General features: G+C 40.0%; 1 protein-coding gene across 2 annotated transcripts in view; it reads left to right on the top strand.

Annotated features, from left to right (window-relative positions):
• The window catches only part of ZBTB20 (zinc finger and BTB domain containing 20), a 458,636-nt gene that overhangs the window by 212,617 nt on the left and 228,056 nt on the right, over positions 1-17,963 (top strand). The window contains exon 1 of one of the 2 annotated variants that reach the window (XM_049824982.1): positions 7,320-7,465. The exons of the other annotated variant lie outside the window; for it this stretch is intronic. The gene's annotated coding sequence lies outside the window, so the exon portion shown is untranslated. Of the gene's footprint in view, positions 1-7,319; positions 7,466-17,963 lie in introns of those variants that run through there. 2 annotated transcript variants of the gene reach the window in all.

The raw sequence follows: 17,963 nt of genomic DNA on the forward strand, positions 1-17,963 counted from the left end.
GGTTCGTTGTGCCTCATTTCTTTAGCCTATATATCCAATAGTTTTTAGCTTAGTTTTGGCTTAGGGATTCCTGCTCCTTTCAGAAGAAGTCCGGAGGCCATGTATTGAATCAGCAGTTCATTTTCACTGCCTTATGAGCAACTGGGAAGCCAAAACGTAGCTACTGCAATGAGGGGCACGGAAGGCAATCTCCAGTGACTTTGTTGCTTAGCTTTGCTCTTATCTTGTAGAACCTCCTCCTCCTCCGACACCCCTTTGAGATGGTAGGGTGTGAATGAATCAAGCACTGAATTAAGATCGTCCAGCAGAGACATGCTGTAATCTGTTTACATGACTGGCCTAATGCAGGCTTTATCACTTTACCGCACCATAGAGACCTCAGTATCGCAGACTTCCATTTCTGTCATCTCCTTTGGCGGTTCCAGTAGACTTAACAGAAGCCTAGCTAGCAAAAAAGGAAGGTTGAGGCAAGACCTAGCTCCAGTCTAAGTGATGGGACAGAATACCTGCAACTCTGTCTGGCGATGGGGCTGTGTGGCACGCTGGCTTCTCCTCAAGTCGAGGCGAAAACCCCCGTTTATCCTCTGGTAATTCGGCAAAATGTTGGTTATTCTCAAGGCCTAGGGAATGTTTGGCCTTCAAGTTGCCAGACTGACCTGGATCTGGAGTCGCACCTTGTTCTTTCCCTCTAGGGGATGGTCTCCTGAACTGGGGGGCTTAACTCTGGCCTTTTTAATGACTAGCCTGAGGGAAACTGCTAGTGGTACCAACAGGGAATCGGTCTTCAGAAAGGATGGCAGTGATTCCACAACTGCGCCAAGTAAGCTTACGCAGAAAAAACTCCAGGCAAAATAATGGCAAAAATTGCGACCGCTTGCAAAGCAACAGCAGCAATGTAAAGGAAAGTAATTGTATACAATCCTCTTCACTAGGCAGCCTGCTGAATAATAAACCTTCCTAAAGCCAGCAAAGCATATTCATGTAATTGTTTATGATTCTCTTTGTGCATGTGTCTTCATTTATATTGTGTATACTGCATATGTTTATATTTATACAAATCTTACTGTTGAACAGAAGCCTACTGTAAGCATGCATATTCTTGGGTATGCCCGTATGTGTGTTTATATATGTCTGTGTATTTGTGTGCATGCACGCGTGTGTATGTATATATGTCTGTGTGTACGGGAAGCAGATGCACTGTAGGCAGATAAAGCAGATAAATATAGATTCAAATAGAAGCATAAGCCTATAAATATAGACACTATATAGAGTGAAAGCAAGAAGATCAGCAGTTTCATTATTACTTGCATTCTGTATAATAAATGAGTAGCTGACACTGAAATGACTGAGGGGATGACACTGTTGGCTCTCAGCAAACATAGTAAAAAGGTAAGAAAACTTCTTTCCCATATGAGCAGTAATTATGACAGAGAATTAACTATATCTCTAATCATTTGCTTAATACAAGTCATTGTGTAGTTTCTTCTGGGAAACAAAGCATAACATTTGTAATTTTACATGAAAATACGTAAATAAAATAAAAATCCTGACCCACAATCTGAGAAAGTGCAACCTCTGGTTTCTATTTTACAATAAGCCTCATGCACCGTGTCAACTTTCTGCTTCTGCTGTACAACAGATCTTCTTTGCTTCGGGTCCTACAGTCTCTCCAAATGAACTTAGATGGCTGAGTATTGGGAAAAAACATTTAAGTTCATGACAAAATTAACTTTCAGAAATAATGTTGTGAGTGTCTGTGTATATGTGGATCTTAGCCTTCTGTTTGCAAATCTCTGATGCCTGTTTTAACAGCCAGCTTTCTCTCTGTTATAGCAATAGAGCTTTGGCTAACCCATAGCTGTAAGGTAGTTAAAGACAAAAAGGTGTTAATCTTACTAGATATAAAGAAAACATTGCAGCTATTCAGGGAGGCCTGAAAAGTGAAATTTTTCTTACTCTGTAACATTTTGATGAGGGTGTTCAGATGAATCAAGATTGCTGGAAAATGCCGAAAATTGTCAGTACCATGTTTCATTTTTCTTTGTATAATACAGGTAGTACTGAGGTGTTTAGAGCAAGAGGCTCGCGGCCCAGAGTTTGGCATTCCCTTTCTTAGCTTGACCACTCGCTTAGAGTGGGATTTTGCACAAATTGTTTAAAATCTGTCTACTTCTTTCCCCATTTGTGAGTAGAATTGATAATAATTATGTCACAGAGTTGGGTAATTGAATAATACCTAGTTTTGTTGATAGGTCTCATGATTTTGTTGGAGCTACTCATGGAACAAGGTGTTCAGTAAGAGTGTACCTCATTTTACAAAGTGCTCCGACAGTCTGGAGGAAAAATGAAGAAATAACAGTGGAAAATACTCTTGCTGATGTTCTGTATTGTGTTACAAACAATTCACTTATTTGTAATCTATTTAATTGTTTTCAAAATATGCCATTAGCTGACGAGTATTGTCAAGTTTTTGTATTCTGAGGAACTCGGAGCAAAGCAAAAGAAAGGTAAACACCAGCATGTATATATTCATAGTCAGACCAGCAGTGCTTGATATGACAAAACGTAACGAAAGACAGAAAATTAAAACGTGACGTGGTGGAAGCCTTGCTGTGGTATTCAGCTCATGTAATGCTAGTTTTCTTAAAATATCTAGTCTAAGCTAATTTTCTTCTGCAGATAAAAAGAGAAAGGCACCTCAGAACATCTGGGTTCTGCTCCTGAGCTTGTTACATGGTTTGGTGCAAGCCATTTTTTACTCAGCTTTCTTATTTTGATACCTGAAAATGAGCTCTTCCAGGTATTTTTCAACATGTTACTCAGGTTAGACCCCAATTTCTAATCTCCTGGGTGCTTTCTAAAAATTTGGTCTTTGAGTCACGTGAAGAAGTTGTATGAAACCGGGACCCGCGGACTTTGTTGAGGTGCTGGTGGTGGTGGTGGAGGTGCAGCTCAGGTGTATGAGCTACCTGCTGTCTGAATATCCCCGAGGTACGCAGAATCCTGCAGGATGACACCTGTGTAGTGATAGTTGAGAGGTATAAGGTGGATGAATATGATAAATTACGGTACTTTAAAAATTAACTGGCCTAGCCAGTAAATTCTTCTGAGTCCCTCCTAATCTCTTCTGCGTCTGCTCCATATTATAAGTCACACTTGCTTCAAAATAAGGTTTTGCTTTTAGCGACTAAAACAAATGTCAAGGTTTGTAGGACAGGGATTATACTGAGCCCCCAGTTACTACAGAAATATGGTCTTTTCAAAATCTCATAGGGGATGTCTGGAAGGGAACTTATGCTATCCCAGAAGGCATTCACTGTGAATTCTGAATTTTGTTTTCTGCTTCCCTGCTCCTTTCTCTCCCTAATTCTCATAAATTAATAATTCCTTACCAGATTAAATTATAACGTTAGATTGTATTTGCAGTAAGGGAAATACGTTAGGGGAAAAAAAAAGTCGCTCTTGATCTAAAACCTTGCGTGTGTTGATTTTGTCTGGATCAGATCATTGCAGCTGCGTTACAGTCTTGAAAACTGAGGGTTATTATGGAAACACTGACATAACCTCTATTCTTTGGGTTCCGACGGACATGGCAAAAATATCCAGAGACCTTTTTTTCTGAGTCTTAAGTTCTTTGCTAGTCTCCTTGGACTTTGCTTTCTGAGTTTTTGCCAATTTTACTGCCATTCATTTTGACTAAAACCGTCTTGGAAATATATCAGTCTGGAGGAATCATTAGGAAATAACACCATTACACATGTTTAATAGGTTGGTTGAGGGGTGGGGAAAGTTTAGTAACTTCTGCTGTGTCATGGTCATTCCAAAATAGTGGAGTCCAAAAGGTTCATGTGAAAGAGAAGTCCGTAGGAGAAAAATAAAGGTAAATTGCCAAGAAAAGCATATTTGTTGTGAGTTACTTTCATTGCAAGGCAAGTCATGTTGCAGAAGGTCTGCAAAAGGTTTATTGATTCTTTAACTAGCAAGAAAAGTTGGCAAGCATCTCTAATGTATTTATTTTTTGTCTCTATCATGTTAATATTTTTTTATTATTCGTTTTGCCATTAAAAGCCCATGGCAACCTAGCACTGTGCTTATCTCCTCCTACAGTCATTAAAAAGACAGAAACTGTATTGAGAAACATTAAGCTTACATGCAATATCATGAAATCCTAGAGTAATAACTTGTTTATAACCTTAGTCTCTCCCTTATGATACAGTCTTTACTGAGAAGTCACATTGTTTTTCTGCAAATACAGAGCTATGGCATCTACTATTAATGTGTCTTGCTAATCAAAAATCCAATAACCAACCCAAACCAGCTGTCTAGCACAGTGAAAAATAATGCTACTTTGTAGGTACGTTGTCTTGTAGAGAGAAGATACACCAGAGAAGTTAAAGACTGTAACATACGGTTATGTACAAAAAAGGGCAGCTTTTTAGCATGCACAAAGGGGTGTGTGTGTGTGTGTGTTAGGATTTTCTGCCCTAAGTATGTATCCAAGATGTTCATTGTAAAATATTTGGTAGGATTTCATAGCTGTGTGGCCTTCTAAAAACTTCAGTCTTCAGTATTTTCATCATAGTAGAAAACTTTTTCCTGAAATATGAATCTAGCCAGTATTGACTTCGTAAGCTATGAGTCCATTCATAGTTTCAGTTGTTAATGCTTTTTACTACAGATAGTTTAATCTCTCTCTCTTTTTGCCCTTTCTCTTAAATCTCTGGATGTTCTTTTTTTCGCATTCCCTATGTGTAAAACAGAGAACTTCTGTTTATTCATTTTCAGATTAGGTAAACATTAAGAATAGAAAATGTACATAGTGAAGTTTCCAAAATTTTTGAGTGATTGAAGGCAAGTTGATTATAACGGAAACTTTTGACAGCTTCCCTTCGTAGCCCTCAAGTACAAAATATACCAGAACTGGACTCCCTAATTTGTCTCTCCATATTTTTAGGGGATACAGACCTCTAGTTGAACCTGCTATGTACAATCCACAGCCAGTTGCTTATAGTGTAACATGCAAACAAGTGCTTAAATATGTGCGTACTCTGGACAATGGTAAAGCAAGCACAGCAGCGATGGAGCTGCTCTTACCGATATCCGAGCTTGGTTTCCCTTAGCTGGTACTTCTTTAGCCTCTCTCTGTATCTCTTTATATAACATTCCGTAAGACTAATGCGTTTTAAGCTTCTACACAGCGTCCCATAAGACGAGGAGATACTAAACATCCAGACTGACTTTAAGTGTGTAAGTGGTGCTGAAAAATACGTTGCCCTTCACGTGCAGTCTCTTCAGAAGCTGGCGGGTTTGCATTGTTCCATAAGCTGACCCTATGGCCCAGACATTCACCTTGCATAGCGTCGCTCAAAGTTTGATTGCGAAGCAGCGTTTCTAGTGACTGCATGACAGTGAAGGAGAGCTTGTGTCTTCTGTGTCTCATTTCTTTCCGCCAGCGTTCTCCTGGTACACAAAGAAAACATGCCTGAGGATGTTTCGAGTTGGCCCCATCTGTATTAATGAGTGTTTAACCCAGATTGCACACCTAGGTCCCTGTTCATGAAGACCTTAATCTTTTCCTTTAAGGATCAGTTTCATTTTAAGACAAATCAGACTAGTTAGGCTGCACGTGACTTTTTGTGTAAAACATTTCTGGGTAATTTCAGTGCAGTTCCAGTTTTGTGCAAACAAAATGAATAAGCACGTGCAAGATAGTGAATTACTGTTTTCTTTTTCTAAAATACTGACAGAGATCCTGACTGCATGCTCGCTGGTAGTATCATAGTTAATGTTAGTAGATGTGGATCTGGGGAAAAGAAAAAATCAGCAGAATAGTTAGAAACATTGTATATCTGTGGAATCCCCTTAAAATAGGTTTACCTTTCTTATAATGTGGGGTGGGGTTTTTTTGCTTGCTTTGCTAATTTAGGACTTGTAAAAATGCCAGATCTGTAAAGAAAAAGCATGTTGCCCATTACACAGAATTTGAAGAAAACAATATGGGGAATGCACGTCTTCCAGTAAAGATAATGCATAAGAAGCTTTAAGAGCATTGATAGTTGATTTATTTTTTTTGTTATCAGCACACTCAGTTTCATTTCTGGTACTAGGCTAGTTGTCTGCCGCGGCTTGTAATAAACCCCCTTTTAGTCTTCAGTCTTCCAGTGTTCTATAGAAACCATGTTTACATGCTTTAGAATCGCATTATTAGCAAAATCCCCAGCCCGAAATGAATAAATAAATGGATGCCCAGCAGCCCGGTGTTGTGCCAGCCTGGTGGCGTTTCCTTGCTTTGTAGGACCTAGTGTCAGGTTGGGAGCAGGCAGAATTTGGAAACCCATGTCTCGCCTGGGAGGCAAAGGATTCAGTAATGTGGTAGGCATTCACCTGGGGGAATGAGAGGATTTCACCTTCCCGACTCAAAATGATTCTCATTACAGAGCTAGGGGCCTGTCTGTCTCTAAATTGAGGACTCCAGGTGTGTGCTTGTGTACAAGAGAGAACAACGGGGATATTTTGGCAGGCCTAATGAGTGCGCAAAATAGGTCAAGCATTCCTTGTTTCCAGTCTCTAATTCCCATATTCCCATGTCACCCTACCACCTCAAAAACCGCAGGGCTTTGTATTACATACTGTGCATGCTGCCTACAATTTCAGTCCTCTTACAAGCCTGTAGGTCCCGAGCAAGTCAAAAGTTGATGTATAGTATTACTGAAGAAAGATTTCTCTTACTAATATTAATGACCCTCATGGCTGAATATGAGCTTCCAGTGCATCGTTATACCGAGCGCAAGAAGTGCCACAGTGGCATTAATATGTATTTTTTTGTAGTTTCTAATAGGATTTGGGTGTGGATGTGGGAGGGAAACCTTGCATTTGGACAGAGGGGTTCGTGGGTTTTGTTAAGCATCCGCTGTTCTAGCGAAAGGCATGAAAATGAAAAGATGAGGGAAAGCATGTTTGGTTCAGAAAGGCATAATTCCGCTTTTAAAGGCTTTGCTTCCCTCTTTCCATGGTGCCCCTCCTCACGCATACCTTAAATCCGCATCTCACCCCTCTGCATTTCTTCGTCTGTGTCACTCTCTTGGAGCTCTGAATTCATTATATGGAGTAGTGTAAATCAATAGTAAATGCTAACCGCCCACTCTGTACTCAGTTACGCAATATCGCATACCGTGTACACAGAGACAAAAAGGGAAAAAGCACACACAGGCTTTACATTCAAAAGCTCTTGCATAATTTTGCTTTTCTACAGCCAAAAGAAAAAAAAAAGAAAAAAAAAAAAAAAGGAAATAACAGATGGGGAGACTTGCAGTTTTTTTCCCTTTTCTCAGACTGTACAGAGGGGAGTTAGCTTAACATCCATGGTCATTTCTAATTGCCCTGTGCTGCAGATAAGCAAGGCAGACTTGCTTGTGCTTTAAAATAAGACTTTCTTCCAGCTTCCATGATGCGGTGCACTTTTCAGGTAATACGAGAAAAACTATTATGAAGTGTTTAAGGCTGAATCGGTTAGTTGTTTAGTCTTAACGGAAAAAAGGAGAAGAAAAACCTCACTTTAACTACTCGATACATGTTGCAAAGCGAAAGAGGGAGGAGGAGTGAGGGGGGTTGGGTTGAATTCTCTGGTGTGGTTTTGTGCTGCCTTTTCTTTTAATCTTTTTTCCTTTCTGAAAAGCAAAATATCTCTCAATGTAATATTTATGTAAAAAGCCAGTTATGTAACTCTCGCCTGCCTTTCACTTTTGTTACCTCTCTGGACTGTACAGCTCTACTGTTTTTCCTCACGACAGATTGTATTAAAACCTGCAAATCCTGATGAAAGGAAAGAACGACCGGGTGCCCACAGCACAGACTTCAATTTCGAGCCTTTTTAAGGGCTTCAGGCTGGAAGACAATGGATCTATTTAAGATCTGTTTTTGGCTGGAGGAATTCTTATTGAGTATTTTCCTGTCACAGTGCGCTCTGGAACATCCCTGGCTTCTGCACAGTGTTTCTGTCTCTCTTCTCCTCTCTCTTCTCCCCCCTCAAACTTTGGATGTATACAATGAAAGCTTTTTCCCTTTTCTCTCCTGACCTTAATGCGAGTGTCAGGTCAGTCTCTGTGTAACAGCAGCAAGTGCAGAAGCACAGTGAAATTTTGCGCTGCGCTGAACTTTATTTATTCATTCGTATTTCATTTAAGTGATTGATGTCCGTAGAGATCCAGAGATTCTTTTGATTAGGATTGGTTGGGATATTTTAATTGATTTCTGTCAAATGCAAGTGAAAAATGTGCAACCCTGCTAAAAGAAAAAAAAAAAAAGAGGGATTTGGGGCTGTTCAAAAAAAGGGAAGAAAAGGGTCAATACTAAGAAAAGTTCATACTTTTTGATCACAGGAAGAAATTATTCCTGGGCTTGTTGCAACCAATTTATTCCTAGTTGTATCCTCTGAGGATCTGACCTGTTTGTGGTTGCGAGCATTGTGTTGGGGTTTGTTTTCTTTTGCCCTTTACAAATCGTTCTCATCTGCGTGCACATTCTTGGACAGATTCTTCCCTAGTGTAATGCTGCTAATTCTGTTGATATTATGTCAGGAGTCTATTAGGTCAATAATAAAGTTATAGGGCTCGATTCTCAGTTATTTTCAAGTGGTTTTCTCGCATTGGAAAGGAGTCATAAACTGAGCCTAAGTTTGAATTATGCCCACTTCAGGCATAATAGCAAAAATAGTTAAAGCTGACGTCTTTCAACAGTGATCCCTGAGACAAGCTTTAAATGAAATAGGGATTTCTGAAAACAGGAAGTGGAGGATTATAAACTCTATATTATAAGCTGTATATTTCGGCAAATTGCTGGGGAGTACATATATATATTCAAAAACATACTGGAACACCTGGATTCCCTGTCTGATTCCGAAACCAGCGTTTGCTTTGGCTCTGAGCAATGAAAACTTCTTCTGCCTCCATTTCTGTCTCAGTACAGAATCTCTTAGGGATTATAGTAGTAGATACTTTGTTTATTGTGCCCTACAGAAATATTCTAAAGCTATTTTATTAATGTTTATAAAGTGGATTGAAACGCACAGGGAGAAGGTGTTGAAATAATTTGGAGAGGTTAAAAATATCATTTAAACTTCAGGCCGCTGTTGCCAGAAAGACCAAATTGTGGGCACCAGCCATATATAACTGTTAGCTGGAAATCAGAAGATGACCTTAGTCATCCAAGGATTAAATTCTGGAAGACTATCCTATAGGAATTATAGGATCTGGAAACCTATGTAGTTGTAAGATGGGGCTGAATCAACGTATCAGAAGCAGTTGATGACGTGGTTGCATGCAGTGGAGGAGAGTAACCTCCTTAAAATCCCTTATCCTGGTGCCCCTAATAGCTGTCAACCCTTTATAAAATTCTTGGAAGATGTGGACTGTGTAGCCTTACAGAGAACATGATAAATAATGATTCTAGTGTTTAACTTAATCAAAAGAGTGGTCATATGTCTTTGAATGAAAAGTGCGTTCTGTCCGTCTTCTCAGAGTTTTAGTCTGTAAGTTTTTTGCCTGCACTAATTACAGTGCAATATTTATTTGGAATAGGTGTGCAAAACCTGATAACTTTTAAGAGTAGACAAGCAAATTTCCCTCTTAAAGGCATTTGCATGCTTTTCAATTACTGAGAAGTTTCTTTGCATGTCACTAGGTTACCTCTAACTTCCCGAGTCTTCAGTCCCCAGCTTTGCTTTGTATGCTTTAGGTGGACTTGTAACAAGGCACTACTAACCTTCCCTAATGGTCAGACGCACATTTAGTTATTTTCTGAGCATTTACTAATTAAACAAGAAGAAAACCCTTGGCAATGCCTGCTGCTAAAAGTCTGGTTACATATAGGCGGTTGAACAGCGACTGGAGTGATGGGATTTTTGTGTTTTCTGCAGAATGGAAATCTAATTTTAATTTATGGAGGAGAGGGTGATTTGACTTGACCAGATGCTAGACATGCAACCTGTGAAACTTCTGTCTTCCTAAATTCATAGGCAAAAGGGATGGTTTGAACAGTTTCTGAAATGAGATGTTAATATTCAGTTTTAATGAATAAGTCTTCATTTCACAACTCAGACTCTGGTATTTTATTTTTAAACATAAGCTGTTTGAGTCCTGCCACCATGAAGATCTGTGCCTTAGTTTTCTTAAATTCAAGTTTGTTCTTTTAGAGAAAAGGTTAAATATGAACCCTAAAGGTTTAAAAACAAAACAACAAAAATGAAAAAAAGCTGTACGATAATTTTTATTTCTAAATTGCATTATTTTTCTTCCCTGACACATGCTTGGGGTTGGGTATATTCAAAAAATAGCCAGCCAATATGATTTTGCTCTATCCAGCAATGTGCTGAATTAGCTACAGTAGTTTTTTTTTTAATCTAGAAATTATTCTGCAAGGTTTCCTCCTTCCTTCCCTTCCTCAGAACAGTGTTTTTTGCAACTCTGACACTTTGGTTGAAGTTCATAACAATTTTGTGTCCTTCATTATCAGTAATTCATTGCTACTGCCTTCAATAGCTTCACGGGCCTTTTTGACTTACGGAAGCCCCTAAGAAGTGAAGCAAGAAGCAGTATTTTCTGAGTAGTTGTAACACAAGTATCAAGCCTAGCTGCACTGAACATTCCTGCGCTACTCCTTTTCAAAATTATCTTACACATTCACAGCAAACGAAGCAGAGGGTTCACTTCTCCCATCCGAGAATCCGTATATTCTTGTCTTTGCTGTTACACCCGATGTCTGCGGGTGGGCCACGACACCCGCGTGGAAGGATCGCTGAAGTCCAGCGGCGCAGAGCAATTGTCGGGATGGGCGCAATGTTTAGAGCAGGGTCGACACCTGGATGTCTTCTGTTGGGTGGTTGATATTTTCCTGTTGAAAACGAAGAGGGCTGAGTTCGGACCGAGCGCCTACGTCGGTGTGAGCCCCGCGAGAGGATGCCGTACCCACTTTGGGGAAGGGCAGGAGCACATCGTGGATCACTCTTGGGTTTGTTCCCTGGACGTCATCGCTGCCAACTGCTGAAGGCTGGTGGCTGGGGTGGGAAGGACGGACGAGCTCTCTTCACCTTCTTGAGGCGGAGGCTTAGAAACAACTCTTCAGGACGTGACCTTTATACCTGTAGTTAAAGAGAGCAGGGAACTAGACTTGATAATCCAGAAAGCGTGCTTCAGGGTAAAATCTTGTAAGAAAACTAACTGTAAACAGTTCGGTTTCTGTGGGGACTCAATTCGGGTTATTATTTCATAATTTTGACTGAAGAAACCTCTGACTTATTTTGCTTTCAGGACACATGATGAAACTCACCCCTTTAGGGAAGTTCTTGCAGAGACAAGATACAAAGAGAGTTTGCCTGTGTAAGCAGCAGAGAGGATTGTTCACTCCCAAGTTTTTGCTTATTTATTTGTCACTGGTTGCAGCAGCAGAATAGATGGACTCACTGCCTTGACTGTGCTGTGAACAAGAGAAAAACACACTCAGTTGATAATGTTTTAAATCAAAACAAATAATAATGCTCTTCATGGAAAGGCTGTGGCAAGATATTAACAGAGAACAGTGCAGAAAACGTCTGAAACCATCTTTGCCCATAGTTTTCACTGCATCTGTTTCTTAAATTATTTTTCTGCTTACAGTTTTTACTGGCTATGCTGGTTGCCTTAGGCCCCTTACACGACTAAAAAAAAAAAAAAAAAAAAAAAAGACAAATTTTCAATCTTGTCTTCTGGGATCCATCTAAATATACATTTCTGATTAAAAAGCCTCAGTCGCTCCTGAGGCTGGAAATGGTCTGTTCTGCTTTGAGGAAGGGAGAGGCAAATCCATAATGGTTGCTCGGGCTGTCGTGTTTCTGAGAATCAGCTGTTTTTTCTTTATACTGCAAAGATTAAACAAAGAATGTTAAACATTTCCCAATTTAGCATTTATAATGGAAAGCGGCTGTAGGGCCACAGCTCGCTGCTGCAAGGGCAGGCGTTCATATTAGGAGTCGCTTAAAAAGGCTTTTATTTTCTTTGAAGGCCTATCCATTCCTCTCCCAGCCTGGCTGCTGTGCTTTGCAGTCAGGTGGAGGCAGGTTTAAAATTCTACTTTCATTTAAGTAGGAGCTAATTTACTTTTGGAAATGAAAGTTAAAGCAGCTCAGCCATCTGCAAAGTGCAGGAGGAGGCAGTGGGTTTCTTTAACTTTTCAAATCTCCACGATTTCTATTTTGCCCCAAAAGGCAAGCAAAAATTACCTTCCTGAGCTCCTATTAGTAATAATATGTAGTATTAATGATCTAATGTCTTAGCTTCAACTCTTCATCTCGGTTTCTAAAAGATACTTGTTGGCTGTGTTCAGTCTTCTTTATACTTGCAGCCAGCTCAGGAGCTTTGAAGTAAAAAGTTGTAGTCTTGAGTGCAGCAGAACCACCTTTTTTGACCTACCGACAGCACAGCTTTTTCTGTAGCGTTTCATTAGTGATTACGTGGAGCACTGTGACTTTCTGTTCCTTGTAGTAAAGGCAAAGAATGCTTAAGGGTGACTGGTAAATGAAAAAAAAAAAAAAAAGAAAAAAAAACCAAAATGGGGGGAGCAGCATTTTGATATCCTGGTGTTATATATGCTTTTATTGTGGTTGTTTATCAGCCTTTCATATTTTTTAGTTTTACTTGAAGAGTCCATAGTGTTAACAAACACATTGTTCAAGCTTTCTTAGTTGAAGCCGAGAAGAATTTCAGGTTTATGTAAATAGATATTTTACTCCCTATCAGAGTGAAGTAAGTGTTAATACAGTTAGTTTTTCAACAGAGCAGCTAAAAATGTCCTTCGCCTGCCTCTCCATTGGCTAGTTTTCAGAAATTCGGTAGTTCTCTGTCATCACGTGGGGGCAAGATCTAAACATCTAATATAATTAAAACATTTTCAGAAAAAATATATTTCTGGCTTCTTGTATAAGTTGTAAGTACTATAAAGAAATCAGATACCCAGTTTCTGCCTTCTCCAGCCTGCCTGCAAGTAGGTTTTGTCAAAATAAAATAGCCTTGCACTCAGAGCTCACAAACATTAGTGTATTACTTAGATATCTACATGAGTAATTTTATTGGCCTCTTACAGTAGCTTAAATATGTTCGTAAACATTTCCCACCTTCTTGTTTCTTAAGGGAAGCTTTTTACAGGTTGGGGTTTTTTTGGAGTAAGTCAAAGTTTGAGTTTGAAAAATATTTCAATCTCCTTGTGATTGCATTTCTTACAGAATGTTGGAATTTTTGGACTGTGCATCTGTTTAGGCACGTGGAGACAGACAAGACTGAGATCATGTAAGTCATGAAACTGAGGATGAATAATCCATACTTTGTTCTCTCACCATTTTAACAATTTATACCCAGATGCAAGTAATAAACCAAAAAGGAAAAAAAAAAACCTAGTTAGCTTTTATTTTTAAAGTGATTAATGAAAAGCAAAGTTCAAATGAGGCCACAAATCCTGGTGGTGCACAATGGGTTGATTTATTTTGTAAATAGACCATGGATAATTAACCGTAAAACAAAACTTTTTTTTTTTTTTTTTTTTTTTGAAACTTGCATAATGACACTGGTTTCTTTTAGTTGCTGTGAGTTGCACAGAGGGGTAACGACTTATTCACAACTGGTTGCAACTGGTTACAGCCAAGAAAGGAAAAATCCCAGAGCAGCTAGAGGAAAAAGGCTGTTAATACCCTGCTACACTTGCAGTTTTATAGTAAAGCATTTAGTAGAGGCTACAGAATGGGCCAAGCTACCCTTGTACAATAACAGCAAAAGAGGAGACATGTACGTACTCTGATGATGCTTGCCATGTTATCCCATGCTTTGGCTTAAAACCCAGAAGCAGAAGACAGCCCCTGCAGCTGGCCTTGTAGTCTACAGTTTTGTATTGACTTCTAAATAGCATGACTTTATGCTTTGTTACAAGCTTCCATGATGCCTGTATCTTACTCCTCTGGCGCTGGGGGAAGAGTCCTCTGGATAGTCAAAATAGTCTGACTTGCTGCCAAGTCCTCTTGTGAGCCAGAGAGTGATGGTAGTTTTTCAGATCTGTGATATGAGAAAACTGCCTGCCCGACGTCCCCCAAATTTGTCTTTTCATATTCTATAGTCATCTGTGGAAGGGATCTCTGATGCCCAAGAAGGAGAAGGTCCAATTTGTTGTGAAAGTACATTCACTGCTAATTAAAACTACCAGCTGGGATTACAGCCTTGGAGACTGTAAATAAACTAGAGCATGAGATGTTCAGATGACAATATGGCCACTTTTGTGGTGATTTGTATTAGTTGCCTGTACTCAGATTTGCTCATCTCATGCCAGTTTATTAGAGTGAGGAGAAGGTTTATGTAGGTAACAGTCAAGATGCAAGAGGTTGGCTTTGCCACACAGACGCTGTCTCTATGGTCACCTTAGCTTGCTCTTACACGCTACAACGTGCCTTAAAATACTTTTGTCCATCTATATAAGCTCTGCAGTGCCCACAGAGCTAAAATCTGATCACGCTGCGTTCAGGTGAGAGTTGGCTGTTGGTGCAGCTCTGCTGTGTTTCACGGACGGTGACTCTAAGGTACTTGCAAAAATCCCCCCTCATTCCAAATGATAGCCTGGGTAGGCAGAAGTAGTGCGAAAAAATGCTTAAAACCAGTATTGTTTTACGTGCCTTCAGTCAGTTAATGGCAACGGTGTTACAGGCTGATGTTTGTAAGGGTTCTCTGTCCTAAAATTGATTTGTACGCATGCGGTTTCTTCTGCAAATTTGGAGTATTTATTTGTCAGCAATGTACTGCGGGGACTGAGAGGAGGAGGAGCGGATCGTTAATGTCAGACTGTCACCTGCTATCTGCAGGAGCTTGGTGTAGATAACCGGGTATAAGGGTTGTGTGGTTTTAGTCTACATCCCAGTTGCAAGACCGGGCCTTAGATCAACGCTTTAAAGCCATAACCAGAGAACTGCTGAGTTCCCACTGTGTTACTGACACTAGTAACTACAAAACATGGGCTGCCACTTACAATCTTTTTTTAGGCCAAAGAGTCAAGTTAAAATAGCACTTAGTCTGAGCAAGAGGCTTCTGTTGTGGGTGGGAGTCATGCTGGGGGCAACGTTAGCATTGTGCTTTCAAACGACGCTGCAGTGAAGACAAGACCCCAAAAGTAAGTTAACTCTCCAAGGCTCAATACAGTCTTTGGCTTCTCTTCAGGTCCTGTAGGAAGGGAAGGCAGCCAGGGTCCACTGTGGTAGTGCTAACTGGATGTGTCTGTCCCATGGGGATCTCCCTTGAAACTGCTTTTTGTCAGGCTTTTGCTTCTGGGAAGTTTGGCAATGTATGGAATCTGCTACGTACTGTTTATAAGTTAGAACTTGATTTTATTGACTAACTGAGTCCTTGTATCTTGTGACAATCTTTTTCTGTGCTCTGCATCATGCCAAAGAGACAGGGGAGTGGTGTTGGCATATCTTTGTATGAATAGGTCTGTCATTAAATATTTGAAATAGAAACATCTGAAATAGATCTTGCCTGAGAAGAACAATGGGGCAACTAGAGAAAGCCAGTTTTCTCCAAATTCGCTTTTGGGGGCTGGAGTTTCAAGAAAACAGAAGAAAGAGCAGAGAGACCAGGTATTAGTGCAGGGGCTTAAAACCAGCAAACCCCAGGAGGCATGAAGGGAGATGCAAAGAAAGTTGGGGGGAGGGTTTTTTTCATGTGTTTGTTTGTTTGTTTTAATATCTAAGACCAGCTAAGGGAGAGGGAAGCTGGTAGTAGAGGACTGACAGTCCCTCATTTGGAAGAGGCACTGTGTTTAGGGAAGGGAAACCTGTCGGCTAACGTGGATCTAAGCCCGAGGATCATTCACGGCTAGTGCTGAGGATGCTGAGGCATGGAAGTGCACTTGGGTATTTTCTGTTTTCTCTGATCTCTAAATCTGTGTTTTTATTTTATGAGGAGTGAAGGGAGTCAGTCATCTTCCTCGGGCAGTTAGGCTCTGATGTCTTACTGCTAGAAAGGGGTTCCAGCCAGCCTTAGCTGAAGGCACACGTGAGATGAAGGAGAGAGTGTTCAACTCCTTTCAGACTGTGGAAGGTGTCAGCACATGGGCCCGTTTGTGCAGAACACAAATTCAACAGTCTGCTTGGTGTACAGCAGGAAAAGCTCTGTTAGAGGTAACTAGTTCAGGCTTTTGAACAAGCCTTTGTATTTCCCTCATGTGGTAATAACCACTTTGTAAAGGTACGCAATCCCAACTCCTTTTATTTTACCAACCCTATCTCTTCCCAAATTCCTTTCCCCAAATCTAATGCTTTAAAAACCCCACACGTGAGGTAATCCCAGCAGTTCTCCCCAAGCCTTTCCCTGTCTCTGTGAAGCGTGGTACCTGACGTTGTAGTAGGTAGGTTCAACTTCCAGAAAGTTGTGCTTTCGTGGGGGACTAAGCAGTACAGTTGTTTGAATCCGTAGACTTCTGCTCCAAGCACTGCGTTCAGAAATTTGCTTTATAAGAAACAAAAATTATTTGGTTCTTCCTGAGATTCTGTCCCTGTTACAAAAAACCCTTCACCAAATGGCACGGAAGACAACCACTTCTCATATGCACCTCAATACTGACATAGCCAGGGGATTCCCATCAGTGGGAGTGATGTGGTGTCACAGTTAAAGGCCCAGCTGTACTTGAGCTCTCCTTCTGGTCTTCCTAACTGAGTAGTTTCAGACGTTGGCACTCTTGCCGCTACCCGATCTAGGTGAAATCCCTGAATTCTTCCTGGTTTAGGCCAGGATCTGTCTCACAGCTTCAGTCAAGCTTCACATGACTTCATGGTATTTTGCATTTTATTCATTTGGAAATGTATGAGCAATGATCATGAGCCTTCTTAGCACTTGGAGCAAATGGTTGAAGAAAAAGGAATTCTTAGATGATAAACATCTTATTAATCTCAACTGTTCTTACATTTCTCTACCAGTTAAGTTTAAGGTTACAGGGACAGAAACAACTAGCATTCCTCTCCCTTCTTACTCCAGATTCTTCTGTAGGACTCTCTGTGACTTTCAGGCTGCTGCTTTATCCTGCTCAGAACTGGTTTTGATACTTCCCCAAATGGCAATAGTAATTAAGGGTACTTGACCCTACAAGACGTGTATTAGTTGTTACATAAATGACTGCCTCAAAAAGCCTCTTACCTTTCATACATTGGAAAGCTCCCCTGGTTCTTGGACAAGAATAAGAATCCAGCTGGATTATTAATAATAATTAGATTGTCACTGATACATTGATAGCATTGCAGAGGTATTACAAGCGTCTGAGGCTCACTAAAGAGTAGTGAAGGTCAGGACTAGAAGCACTAAAAAAAATACCTAGTGAAATTCTCTTCTTGTGGAAATACTGGCTCATTAAAAAAAAACAAACCAAAACCCACCCCAAAACAACAACAACAAAAAACAACCTCCAGGACTCTTATTTATTTTCATTATTCATATTTCTAGATAAAGCTTTTTGGCATTTGTGGAGCAGAAATGCTTTTGTTTCAAACTTTTCTTTCAAAATGTATTCTATGTTCTAATATAAAATTTAAATCAAAACTGAAAGTAGCAATCAAAACAAAATTATTTTGTCAAAACAAAACATTCAATTGATTGAAATGATTTTTTATTTGTTTCATGGGCAACTTTGCAACGCAGTGTTTAATTCAACTGTGAAACAAAAGCAAATTTCAAACTCTATAGCTATCCAGTAAAGCAGGAGTGTTGAGTTGTGTTTGGGCTTTTCTAGGTGGCGCTTAGGTGAGTACTTCATCAGAATTTTACTAAATCTGTTTTAGCAAAATCTGTTAAATATCATATTCTGTTAGATCAACAAAAAATTTAAAATGTGTGAGGACCCTTAGACTATGTTGAAGTTTTCTTGTGTTGATGCTATAATGGGACTTTCTATCTCTGTAACAGTTAATCAGA

This window comes from Accipiter gentilis, chromosome 21 (genome assembly GCF_929443795.1).
Source record: "Accipiter gentilis chromosome 21, bAccGen1.1, whole genome shotgun sequence".
In the NCBI taxonomy this organism is placed as follows: domain Eukaryota; kingdom Metazoa; phylum Chordata; class Aves; order Accipitriformes; family Accipitridae; genus Astur; species Astur gentilis.